This window comes from Gopherus evgoodei, chromosome 20 (genome assembly GCF_007399415.2).
Source record: "Gopherus evgoodei ecotype Sinaloan lineage chromosome 20, rGopEvg1_v1.p, whole genome shotgun sequence".
Taxonomy (NCBI): Eukaryota; Metazoa; Chordata; order Testudines; family Testudinidae; genus Gopherus; species Gopherus evgoodei.
The window spans coordinates 18,700,713-18,713,315 of record NC_044341.1 but is presented as its reverse complement, the minus strand read 5'-3'; the positions used below and the strand labels follow the sequence as shown (position 1 = coordinate 18,713,315).

The window sequence follows — 12,603 nt, the reverse complement described above, 5'->3', positions numbered from 1 at the left end:
ATGAGTAGCCTGGGTGCTCAGTTACCAGTACAGCAAGCGAACCTTAGCATCAGGCAGGAGTGGCACTCACCACTTCAGTAATAGAGAGCATGCCTCCGCCACACGTCCTGGCTGTTTCACTGCACATCATGACATCCCAGAGCAGAGGTGGGCAAACTAAGGTCCGTGGGCTGGATTTGGCCCACCAGCCATTTTACTCCTGCCCTTGATCTCCTGCTGGGGAGTGGGGTCTGGGGTTTGCCCCACTCTGGCATTCGAGCTGGGGAGCAGGGTCGGGAGCCGGAAGCAACAACATGGCCCCCCTCTGGCTCTTACGCATACGGACAGCTAGGGGACTCCACTCTGCCCCCTACCCCCACCCCAAGTGCTGCCCTGAAGCTCCCATCGGCCAGGAACCATGGCCAAAGGGAGCAGCAGGGACAGTGCCTGCAGATGGGGTATTGTGCAGAGCCGACTGGCCACAGCTCCACGGAGAAGGGACATGCTGCTACTTCCGGGAGCCACTTTGAGGTAACCCCAGCACCCCGCCCCAGTCCTGATTCACCTCCCACCCATCAAACCCATCTGTCCCAGCCCAGAGCACCCACCTCCACCCCACACACCTCATCCCCAGACAGAGCCCTCGCCCTGCCCCCCAGCACCCCGCCCCAGTCCTGATTCACCTCCCACCCATCAAACCCATCTGTCCCAGCCCAGAGCACCCACCTCCACCCCACACACCTCATCCCCAGACAGAGCCCTCGCCCTGCCCCCCAGCACCCCGCCCCAGTCCTGATTCACCTCCCACCCATCAAACCCATTTGTCCCAGCCCCGAGCACCCACCTCCACCCCACACACCTCATCCCCAGACAGAGCCCTCGCCCTGCCCCCCAGTACCCCGCCCCAGTCCTGATTCACCTCCCACCCATCAAACCCATTTGTCCCAGCCCCGAGCACCCACCTCCACCCCACACACCTCATCCCCAGACAGAGCCCTCGCCCTGCCCCCCAGTACCCCGCCCCAGTCCTGATTCACCTCCCACCCATCAAACCCATCTGTCCCAGCCCAGAGCACCCACCTCCACCCCACACACCTCATCCCCAGACTCACAGACTCTAGCACTGGAAGGGACCTCGAGAGGTCATCGAGTCCAGTCCCCTGCCCTCATGGGCAGACAGAGCCCTCGCCCTGCCGCCCAGCACCCCGCCCCGGAGCCCGCACGCCAAACCCCAACGCTGTGAGCAGCCTGGCCCGCCACACAACCTCTGTTGCGCCAGGAGCTCGGCCCTGGGCAGGCTGACGAGCTGGCACTGCGCAGCTCCGGGGTGACCCCTCGTGGGCCGGACTGGTACCTGCAGGGGCTCCTAAGCGGGGCGGGGTGCCGCGTTCACCCGGGTGATGGCACTAACCCGGTGCCCCGTGCTCCCCGGGGCTCGCCCGGCTCCACAGGCTGACCCGGCCCCAGCGGGCCAGCAGCGCTGAGACACCCGGCCCGGCCCAGCCCCGCGCTCAAGCTGAGCACGAAGAAAGAATCAGCCGGGCCGGGCCGCTCCCAACCCCACCCCAGGTCACTTCCGGCTGAGTGGGGTTCTGCTTCCGGGTTACGCTGCCCCGGCTGGGCTCCGAGCTGAAGTGTTCCTTGTACCGACCCGCCGCTGCCGCTGCCATGTCCCCCACGGGCCGCATTGCCGGGGCCGGCTCCGGAGCTGCCGCCTCACGGTAAGAGGCTGCTCCGCTGGCCTCCGCAGGCTCCTTCTCGCGAGACCCAGGGACCCCGCCATAGCAGCCCCCCCGGACGGGAGATGCTCACGCGTGGATATGCCTCGCCGCTTCCCGGGACCGGCACGGCGGGAACTGAGCGGCCCCTGTCACTGTGCCCCCCCACGGCGCCGCTGCTAGTTCAGGCCGCCGCGCTGGGTCTGGGGGCCCGGCGGTGCTCTCCCGTGGGAGTGTGTGGTAGCTGAGCTTAGGAGGCGGTGCGCGTGTGGTCACGGAGTGTCTAAGGGCTGGCTGGGGAGGGGGGATACCCCTGAGCGAGCCGGACACATTAATGTGAAGGTTTCTTTCGTGCACTGCCGCAGTGAAACGGTCACGGCCTGTAAATGTACCAATTTCCCTGCTCAGTCCTTCCATCCAACTCCAATAGCCTCTGAACATGGATTATTTTCTGTACCTGTGGCTAGCACTGTGTCTGCAGCATGAAAGCCTATGGAGCATTAACCATATTGTGATGTATTGTCTGGATTCTAAATACGGGTTCCAGATTGTTAAGAAAGCGTGTTCTTATGGACAGTTAAATGAAAACCTCTTCTCTATATGCTACAATAAAAAGAAATAACATGTTAGGGTGCATAAGAAGGGGATGGAGAATTAAAGACAAAATGTAATGCCATTATAATAAATCACTGTTACACCCTCAGCTGGACACTATGTGCTCTATTGGTCATGCCATCTCTGAAAGAATGTTATAGAATTAAAGGAGTTTTAATTCACTCTTCTCTTATGGTGACTTCTTTCTGTAGCTGCACAGAAATCCTAATTGTCACTAATTTTCACAGCTGTTCTGCTGACATTGTGTACCTGTGGCCTTTCCTTTCCCTAAAATCCTGTCATGGTGAATACCATTGTGCTCTTTTGTGATGTGATTTTGATTGCTTATAGTATATTTTCACAAATTTTTAAATAGACCTTAATGCTTCTTGTCACTTAAGATTTTAGGAGTGAGCACTCATTTATGGCATAGATGGTTTAAAGTTAATGTGAAATTGGACTTTGAAATGGTCACTGGCCCATCAGCCTAGAATTGTGTGTTTTGCATTTTGTGGTATGGAGTGTAGCAAGTCCTAGATATTGGCTGACCATAATTCAGTCTTGATTCATTTACCATCTGTAAACATTTTTAACCTTTAAATGTCTAGTTGTAGGATAACTTTTGAATTGGGCTGTATATAAAAAAGTATCTGTATTTTGCAGAGTGTGTGATAATAGGATTTGTGGAAGAATCTCCATGATAAGCTAACATACTGTTTCTTAGCTTTCATGTGCCACATGCTGAGCTTATTGGTGTAAATAGTGGGCCCCACAAACAGCTGATGACTATTCTGGATTTATGGTGAGCTTGATCTGGGTCAGGACCCAGAGACACAGAAGAAGGCTGGGTAAGGCAGATTGGAATGTTTTCGTTTGATGGCCAAATCTAATCATTAAGATAAAGGGGTCCCAAAATGTAGTTCTCCTTGAGTATTGAAGTGTGCTAGAAATGTATGCAGTACATTGATGTCAAAGGGATATTGTCAGGTCAAAATTGCCCCTGAATTAATATTTGGAAAAGTTCAACCTGATACCAATAGATTTTTTTTTTTCATGCTTTGCAGTGCTAGGCTAGCGCAGGAGAATTTGAATGTGAAATTGACTAAAAACTACATTAATTGTCCCATCTGAGAGAAATGGAAAAAGTAAATGACATTAAAGGTGTAACAGTAATTAGATTTTTAACATTTTCAGTTTTAATCTTTGTGAACTTGTAAAAATGATACTTAAGATGACTACCTCTTTAATATGCCAAATGAGTGTGTAAGGTTACAGTATTATTCAAACCATGAGGTGGTTTGAAATAGTGTCAAGTTTTGCTATAACAGATCTTTATTGTGGGGAGAGACTGCTTAAGGGAACTCTCTCTTCCTAAGCCCATAAACTCTAGAGTTAGCAGCAGAGACTGCTAATTTTTATTTAGTACCACTGTGGGCAGTGAACGTCTGAGACAAATGACAATGTTCCTGCCCAAGGACTAACAGTCTGAAGCCCTGATCCCACTAGCTAATCCGTACGGACTCCTGTGTCCATGTGGATGAGGTCAGTGGGGCTCTAAATGAGCATAAAGATCTATCACTAGAGATCAGCTTGCAGTATCACGACCTAGGTTACTACATAATGTGATGATGCATTATAGTGATCAATAAGGAGGTGGGGAAAAAAGGAGGACAAAGATTACAGCAATATCTACTTTGGCTAGTAATACATTCATGTACCTTATGGGTTTGTAACTTGGATATTTTCATTATAAGAGCAAGAGTAAGGTTTTATAGATCTCACAGAAGGGGTTTGTTTTAAGCAGAGTCTTGAGAAAGAAGATGAGGCATGATGAGCTGGGTGTGAACAGCAGCAAGGAAAAAGGCCACGAGGTGACACTGGGAAATGCAACTAGGGAGGTGGCTCATTGTGTGCTTTGAGGGGTAAAATCAGTTCGGTGGGAAGTGCTGAATTGTGAAGGGCTTTGAAGGTAAAGGTCAGGTCAGGAGCTCAAATTTAAAAGATATAAAGGTGTGGGGAAGCCAAAGCTAGATATACTAGATGTGGTCAGAGCATCAGGCAAGGTACCTTTTTTTTCCCTCTCTATTTTTTAACAGTAGCATTTTGAGGGTTTGGAGAGTCTAGAGCAGTGGTTCTCAAACTGCGGTTTGTGAAATGTTACAGGGGGATTTTGGGGGAGGGGGTGGGAATTCCCTAATGGCGGACAGAGCTGTCCCTAGGAGCAGGACCAGCAGCTTGGGGCCCCTGGACTTCCAAGATCTAAGCAGATCAAAGCAAGCATATCTGTCACACTGAGGAGATTTAAACTTCAAGACTCCTTATAAGAAATGGAAAGGGAAGTGGATATTTTTTGCTGTTTTTAAAATTAAATAGGCAGCTAGTATTGTTTTTAAAATTATGATGAAGAACAAGTTTAAACTTTGCTGTAACGTGCGTTGTTTGCCTGGACTGCTCAAGACCTGAATGCTTGTGAAGGAGGAACTCTTTGAGTTGGCTTCTTAGATACCTTCATACTGTTTCACATCTGATACTCCTTGATGAAGCACGGGAGCCTTTTCTTATGAAAGGCTTATTCAAAGTGATACAAGCTACGAAAGTGAGATCTTGGAAGGGTGTTGCCATTTTCATAATGTTAAAAATACTGTAATGATAAATAATAATTAATAATAGTGTGTAATAGGCATGTTATAAAAACAAATTTTATATTCCCAAGATCATTGCTTTTATAATTTATACTCAGATAAAGGAGAAAATCTCTGGAAATATTCATTTTTAGGAGGGGAATTATGAGGCTTGACATTTTAGTGAAAGGAGTTCACAGGTTGTTAAAGTTTGGGAACCACTGGTATAAAGGCAGGGAGATGCACAAGGAGGTGATGGCCAGTTTGACTACTGCACTATCCTGATGTAAATTTCCCTTTTCCGTCCACACACTGACACCACCTACAATGCAGCTATCCATTTTTAATACAGAAACTTACAGCATATTGAGAACTTGGAATGCAGTGTGTACTGTGCAGTGCTGTGGGAAAGGGCTTAATCAGTGTGTTCAGAATTATTGTTTATAATATCTGGATGTATTTGGCACAATTCAGGGCTAGCTGCACCATATCTTTTACAGTATTAAGCTGGGTATTGTGAAGTTTGTAATGTGGCTGATTTAACCTGCATTAGGCAAAAACTTGATGTATAGGATTGTCACAGGGTTTTTATCTCTGTATAAATAGGGGCACCCTCTCTTCAGATGTTTCCTGCACTCACAGCTGTAATGCCTTCTGCACTGGCCTCTGGCCTCCTAGTCCTGGAGCACCTGGCCCTTACAACCTCTCCAACTTCCCTTTTGTAGGATTTTATACAGCTGCTGGTGTTGATCAGCAGCTGGTGTTGACCAAATAGTCCTGTAAGTATACTTGGGTCTCCCACAGTCTCTGCTGATTTTCCAGTATCTGTCCCCATATAGCATGGACCTGTCCCTATTGCTTATGATTTCCCTTCTGTGAGAGTAGCACCTCCGGCATCAACTCTGGTAGGGGATAACTTCCTTCAGCAAAAGAAGTCTGTACTCTAGGAATTGCCATCTCTCTTTCCGTTAGGGGTTCTTTCTTTGTTATGCAACCAACGAAGTGGGTATTCACCCACGAAAGCTCATGCTCCAAAACGTCTGTTAGTCTATAAGGTGCCACAGGACTCTTTGCTGCTTTTACAGATCCAGACTAACATGGCTACCCCTCTGATAAAAGGAAGGAGTGGATGATGCAGATAGTGACTGCCAGCTGCTGTAGGCATTCTGCGACCTGGTACATGCAGTGGAGTGATATTTCTGGGTCTGTGAGATGAGCACCAAGTGGTGGAATCAGATTGTGATGCAAATCTGGGATGATCAGCCATGGATGCAAATTTTTCACATGTGGAAGGCCACATTCCTGAAGTTGTGCACTGACCTTTCTCCAGTCCTCCAGTGCAGAGATACCAAAATGAGAGCTGCTTTTGACAGTGGAAAAGTGGATGACAATTGCACCCTAGAATCTTGCCATCCCAGACCGCTGTTGATCTGTGGACAATCAGTTTGGTGTTGAAAAATCTACAGTAGGGCTGTCGTCATTTAAATGTGCAAAGCCATTCAGCACATCCTGCTGCCAAGGACTGTGACTCAATCTGGGCAATGTTTAGGAAATAATAGAGGGATTCTATGCAGTGGGTTTCCCAAACTGTAGTGAGATGATAGGACACATATCCCCATTCTGACACCCCACCACACCTTGTTTTTGAGACTATAAATAGAAGGGGTAGTTCTCTATGGTTATGCAAGCGTTGGTGGATCACCAGGGATGTTTCACTGACATGAACATTGGGTAGTCATGGAAGGTGCTTTGTGCTCACATCTTTAGAAGTATAGGATTTCTTGAAAAGCCGGAAGCAGGGACATTTCCTCCTGACTATTAACATTGGAGAGGTTACAGTGCCAACCGTGATTCTCAGTGACCCAGCTTACTGTTTGCTTCCCCGGCTCAGAAACCGTGCAGCAGGAACCCGGATGGCAGCAAGGAAAGATCTAACTACCACGTGAGCAGGTGCAGGATGATGACTGTTGAATGTGTATTTAGTAGATTGAAAGGACACTGGAGGTGCCTCATGATTAGGCTGGATCTCTGTGAGCCAAATTTTCCTATTGTTGTATGTTGTGTTTTACATAATACTTGTGAAGCAAAGGGAGAAATGTTACCAGTGAGGTGGAAAGGAGTGTCTGCTGATCTTTAACAGCCAGCCACAAGGGCAACTATCAGAGTGCATCCATGCTGTCAGGCTGTTCACAGATGCTACATGGGAGGTCTTAAAAGAACTCTAACATTGTGCCATAGCATTGCAGTATGCTGCTTTGCTATTGTGACACTTTGTGAGTAAACTGTACTTTGCATGTATATGAATTTTAATAAGTGTAAATACTTGTTGTAAATCTGGTGGGAGGGGTGTGGATGATGTCATGTGCCTGATTTGTAATACAGTAAATAAATCATGATTTTTACTAAAAACAATTTTATTGAGCAGTAATAAATAATGAAAGACCTTCTTAAAAACATGTTAAATAACTCAAAAGCTAAATGTAAGGTGCTGAATATTCCTGAACGAAACACAGGTCAGTGTATATGTAATCAAAGCAGCTCTCCTTTGTAATGTTCCTTTTTTACCTACGAGCAGTTTCAATTGTTTGCAATTGTCTCTGAGGGTTTTCCATTGATAGCTTTGCAATGGAGCAAGGCTGGACAGTTGAGCCTTGCATTACATCACCCCCTAACCATGGCAGCGTGACAGCTCTGTCCTGCTGCAGTGGGCCATCACCAAAACATTGTATCCACTGGTGACTAACTTTTACTCTGAGTTCATAAAATATACTTTCAGAATAAATATATTATTTCTTATATATTTCCTGTATGTACATCTCACAAAAAATATGAATCTTGAGAAGTCACAAAGTTTATTTAGATTCCTAACATGTAACTTTTTATGGATAAATATCTGCAGGATATTTTTGGTGTAGTGAGTTTGTCAGGTCTGAGATGAGAGTTATTTTAAAGAACAGAGGACCCTTTGCCAAGAGGTCTCTGTGTCACAGCCTCCTCCTTCTGGGTTTCTTGAGGTGTCCACTGTCACTTGTGGAGTGGTAATGGGTTCCCCGCAGAGTATGGCATCCAGTGCCTCAGAGAAGTGGCAGGTATGGAGGCCAGTCCCAGATTTTCTTTTGGCCTCTCTTTTTTGGCAGTAGCCCATCAACACCCACTCTTAGGCTCCTCTCCCTTCTGAACAGAGAATTTCCAGGCTGCACAGTTCTCTGCCTTCATTGTGGATTTCCCAGCACAGATAGGTTGCCCAAGGACACCTGCTTGCTTTCTCTTCAGAGACAGGCAGGTGTAATTTCTGCAGTTACAGGTTGCTACACAATTCTTTCTGTGCAAGCTTGCTTATTCTTGAAGTGAAAAGCATTACAAAAAATGTATTAAAACAATAGAAGAACCTACATACATGCTACTAAGCTTACCAGAATTACCCTCAACCCTAACATGGGTTCTGGCAGGAGCAGTCCTTCAGTACACCACCCAAGAGGATTCCTTATGGTTACTGGTTCATCATAGCTTCAGCTCAGAACAAGCACCCAGTCCTACCTTAAGGTTGGGGCCCTCTGTGGACCAGAGATACTATCTGTTTGCTGGATCAGGAAGAAGGCCAAGAGCCAGTTTTAAACAAGGCTATTTATCCAGAAGCCTTTTTTTTTGTCTGTTGGTCCCTGAGAATCCAGTCTGAGGAAGTATATGTACTTTTCCAGAAGTGGCTTCTCTGGAGATGTGACAACCTTAGGAATGTAAGAGCGGCCATAATGGGTCAGACCGATAGTCCATTTAGTGTAGTATCCTGTCTTCCAACAGTTGCCAATGCCAGGTGCTTCAGAGGTAAAGAACAGAACAGGCAATCATTGAGTGATCCATCCCCTGGCATTCACTCCCAGCATCTGGCAGTCAGAGGCTTAGGAACATGCAGAGCATGGTGTTGTGTCCCTGCCCGTCCTGGCTAATAGCCATTGATGGACCTATCCTCCATGAATTTATCTAGTTCTTTTTATCCCTTTTCCAGATTGTTTATGAATATGTTGAACAGCACTGGTCCCAGTACAGACACCTGGGGGACACCAATATTTACCTCTCTCCATTCCGAAAACTGGCCCTTTATTCCTACCCTTTGTTTTCTATCTTTTAACCAGTTACTGATCCATGAGAGAACCTTCCCTCTTATCCCATGACTGCTTACTTTGCTTAAGAGCCTTTGGTAAGGGACCTTGTCAAAGGCTTTCTGAAAATCCAAGTACACTATATCCACTGGAGCACCGTTGTCCATGTGTTTGTTGACACCCTCAGGCATGATTTCCCTTTACAATAGCTATGTTGATTCTTCCCCAACAAATCATGTTAATCTATGTCTCTGATAATTCTGTTCTTTACTATCATTTCAACTAATTTGCCTGATACTGAAATTAGGTTTACCAACCTGTAATTCCCAGGATTGCCTCCAGAATTATTTTAAAAATTGGTGTCACATTAGCTATCCTCCAGTCATCTTGTACAGAAGCTGATTTAAATGATAGGTTACATACCACAGTTAGTAGTTCTGCAATTTGAGTTCCTTCATAACTCTTAGATGAATACTTTCTGGTCCTAGTGACTTACTACTGTTTAATTTATCAATTTGTTCCAAAGCTGCCTCTTAATGACAAGTCAATCTGGGACAGTTCCTCAGATTTGTCAACTAAAAAGAATGGCTCCGGTATGGGAATCTCCCTCACATCTTCTGCAATAAATATTGATGCAAATAATTCATTTAGTTTCTCCATAGTGTCCTTATCTTCCTTGAGTGCTCCTTTAGCACCGCAATCATCCACTGGCTCTACAGATTGTTTAGCAAGCTTCCTGCTTCTGATGCACTTAAAAAAAAATTGCTGTTATTTTTTGAGTCTTTGGCTAGTTGCTGTTTGAGGCCTACCTAATTATTATTTTACACTTGTCTTGCCAGAGTTTATACTCCTTTCTATTTTTCTCAGTAGGAAAGAAGCCTTTTTGTCTCTAACTGCTTCCTTTACTTTGTGGTTTATCCGCGGTGGCACTTTTTTGGTCCTCTTGTGTTTTTTAAGGGGTGTATATTTAATTTGAGCCTCTATTATGGTGCTTTTAAAAAGTTTCCATGCAGCTTGCATACATTTCACTTTTGGGACTGTACCTTTTAATTTCTGTTTAACTAGCTTCCTCATTTTTGTGTAGTTCCTCTTTCTGAAATGAAATGCCCCTGTTCTCCTATTTACTTGTCACATGGAAGTACATACAATAATGCATATACAACTGTATTTTAATACAGTGAACTTCCAAGATATTTAAAACAAATTCAGTAAGATTTAACTTATTTCAATAAAGTTCACTCAGGATATTGCAGGAAATTTTTGGTCTGTTACACTGCTCATCCCTCTTGTATCCCAACTGCGACATCTTCTCTGCAATGTCCAAATTATTTCTGAGGGTATTCCTCAGCTGGGCTTGCACTGCCTCTTCTCCCCACAGGCAGACAGAAACCAAGACTTCTTTCCTGGACCAGGCAGCAGCACATGGCTTTCCTGCAGCTTCAGATGGAGCCAGGTGGGCTATCAGGAAGAGAAGTGTTGCAAAAACACGCTGTGATTTTCATAGGCTTCCTTCCAGTCAGTGGGCAGCAAAGAGCAGAACTGTGGCCAGAGCAGTCACTTTTGTGGGGGCAGGGGCACTTGTGGGACTGTGCTGGAAGACTGTTTTTACGAATGCCGTGTCGACACAGGCATTTTATTGGTGGAACAGAGCTGGTAAGTGGCTTCTTTCATTTGGATATGTGGCTTAATTTGATCAGAAAGTCAGAGTTTTACCAGTAGGACTCAAAATTGAGTATGGATGCTCACATGGATGTGCCAAAATAAAGCATGTTTTGCCAATAAAACTTTGTAGTGTAGATCAGGCCTATGTCACCTTAGATGTCTTTTTAGTTGACAGAAACAGTATGTATGTATGTATGTATGTATGTATGTATGTATGTATGTATTCATTTATTTTTAAAAGCTCAGTGCTCCTCTTTCTACTTTCAACTGAAAAACAAATTGAATTTTAGTTAAAACTGAGACTTGGCATGATGGTACATGCGATATACTACACCCATCCAGTGATTAGATCTTCTAAAAACCTTTCTTCAAGTTTGAAAAGTGACATTATCAAAAGCCAACTAGCTAGAGACCTAGGTATAAAAGTGATCTTCCAAGCAATGTTCAGGAACAGCACTCTGATAAGAACCTGAACATCTGCAAGTGAGGACTGGTTGTCTTACCAGAGCATTACCTATAGCACTTGCTGGTGGGTCCTGTGACTAGTAGGTTTAGAAGAGTATCAGAGGGGTAGCCGTGTTAGTCTGGATCTGTAAAAGCGGCAAAGAGTTCTGTGGCACCTTATAGACTAACAAAGATATTGGAGCATGAGCTTTTGTGGGTGAATATCCACTTTGTCGGATGCATGTATTGGAAATTTCCAGAGGCAACTATAAATATGCAAGCAAGAATCAGGCTAAAGATAACGAGGTTAATTCAGTTAAGGAGGATGAGTCCCTCTTCTAGCAGTTGAGGCGTGAACACCAGGGGAAGAGAAACTGCTTTTGTAGTTGGCTAGCCATTCACAGTCTTTGTTTAATCCTGAGCTGATGGTGTCAAATTTGCAGATGAACTGAAGCTCAGGTTTAGGAGAGCCTTTTTTCACTTTCCTTCCATCTTTCTCTTGCTGTGAATTCTCTCTCCTTTTTTGTAATTTATTTGAAGAGTTATGGTCTAATTCAGGCCTGCACAACTCGTAAAGCAGGCTGGAAGGAGGTTACTCAGGCTGGAAGGAAGTTATTAGTGGAGTTCCTCAGGGATCAGTTTGGGGACCAATCTTATTTAATCTTTTTATTACTGACCTTGGCAAAAAAAGTGGGAATGTGCTAATAAAGTTTGCAGATGACACAAAGCTGGGAGGTATTGCTAACACAGAGAAGGACCGGTATATCCTACAGGAAGATCTGGATGACCTTGTAAACTGGAGTAATAGTAATAAGATGAAATTTAATAGTGAAAAGTGCAAAGTCATGCATTTAGGGATTAATAACAAGAATTTTAGTTATAAATTGGGGACACATCAGTTGGAAGTAACAGAGGAGGAGAAGGGCCTTGGAGTATTGGTTGACTACAGGATGACTATGAGCTGCCAATGTAATATGGCCATTAAAAAAGCTAATGCAGTTTTAGGATGCATCAGGCGAGGTATTTCCAGTAAAGATAAGGAGGTGTTAGTACCATCATACAAGGCACTGATGAGACCTCATCTGGAATGCTGTGTTCAGCTCTGGTCTCCCATGTTTAAGAAGGATGAATTCAAACTGGAACTAGTTCAGAGACGGGCTACTAGGATGATCCAAGGAATGGAAAACCTAATTTATGAAAGGAGACTCAAAGAGCTTGGCTTGTTTAGCCTAACCAAAAGAAGGCTGATGGGAGATATGATTGCTCTCTATAAATATAGCAGAGGAATAAATACCAAGGAGGGAGAGGAATTATTTAAGCTTAATACCAATGTGGACACAAGAACAAATGGCTATAAACTGGACACTAGGAAGTTTAGACTTGAAATTAGACGAAGGTTTCTAACCATCAGAGGAGTGAAGTTCTGGAACAGCCTTCCAAGGAGAGTAGAGGGGGCAAAAGACATATCTGGCTTTAAGACTAAGCTTG

At 44.9% G+C, this 12,603-nt stretch overlaps 1 protein-coding gene across 3 annotated transcripts in view; it reads left to right on the top strand.

Annotated features, from left to right (window-relative positions):
- Positions 1-1,536: 1,536 nt before the first annotated feature.
- The window catches only part of EYA3 (EYA transcriptional coactivator and phosphatase 3), a 143,549-nt gene continuing 132,482 nt past the window's right edge, over positions 1,537-12,603 (top strand). For 2 of the 3 annotated variants that reach the window (XM_030539108.1, XM_030539104.1), the window contains exon 1: positions 1,563-1,700. The gene's annotated coding sequence lies outside the window, so the exon portion shown is untranslated. Of the gene's footprint in view, positions 1,701-12,603 lie in introns of all 3 variants that reach the window. The other variant, XM_030539105.1, reaches the window with a different exon arrangement.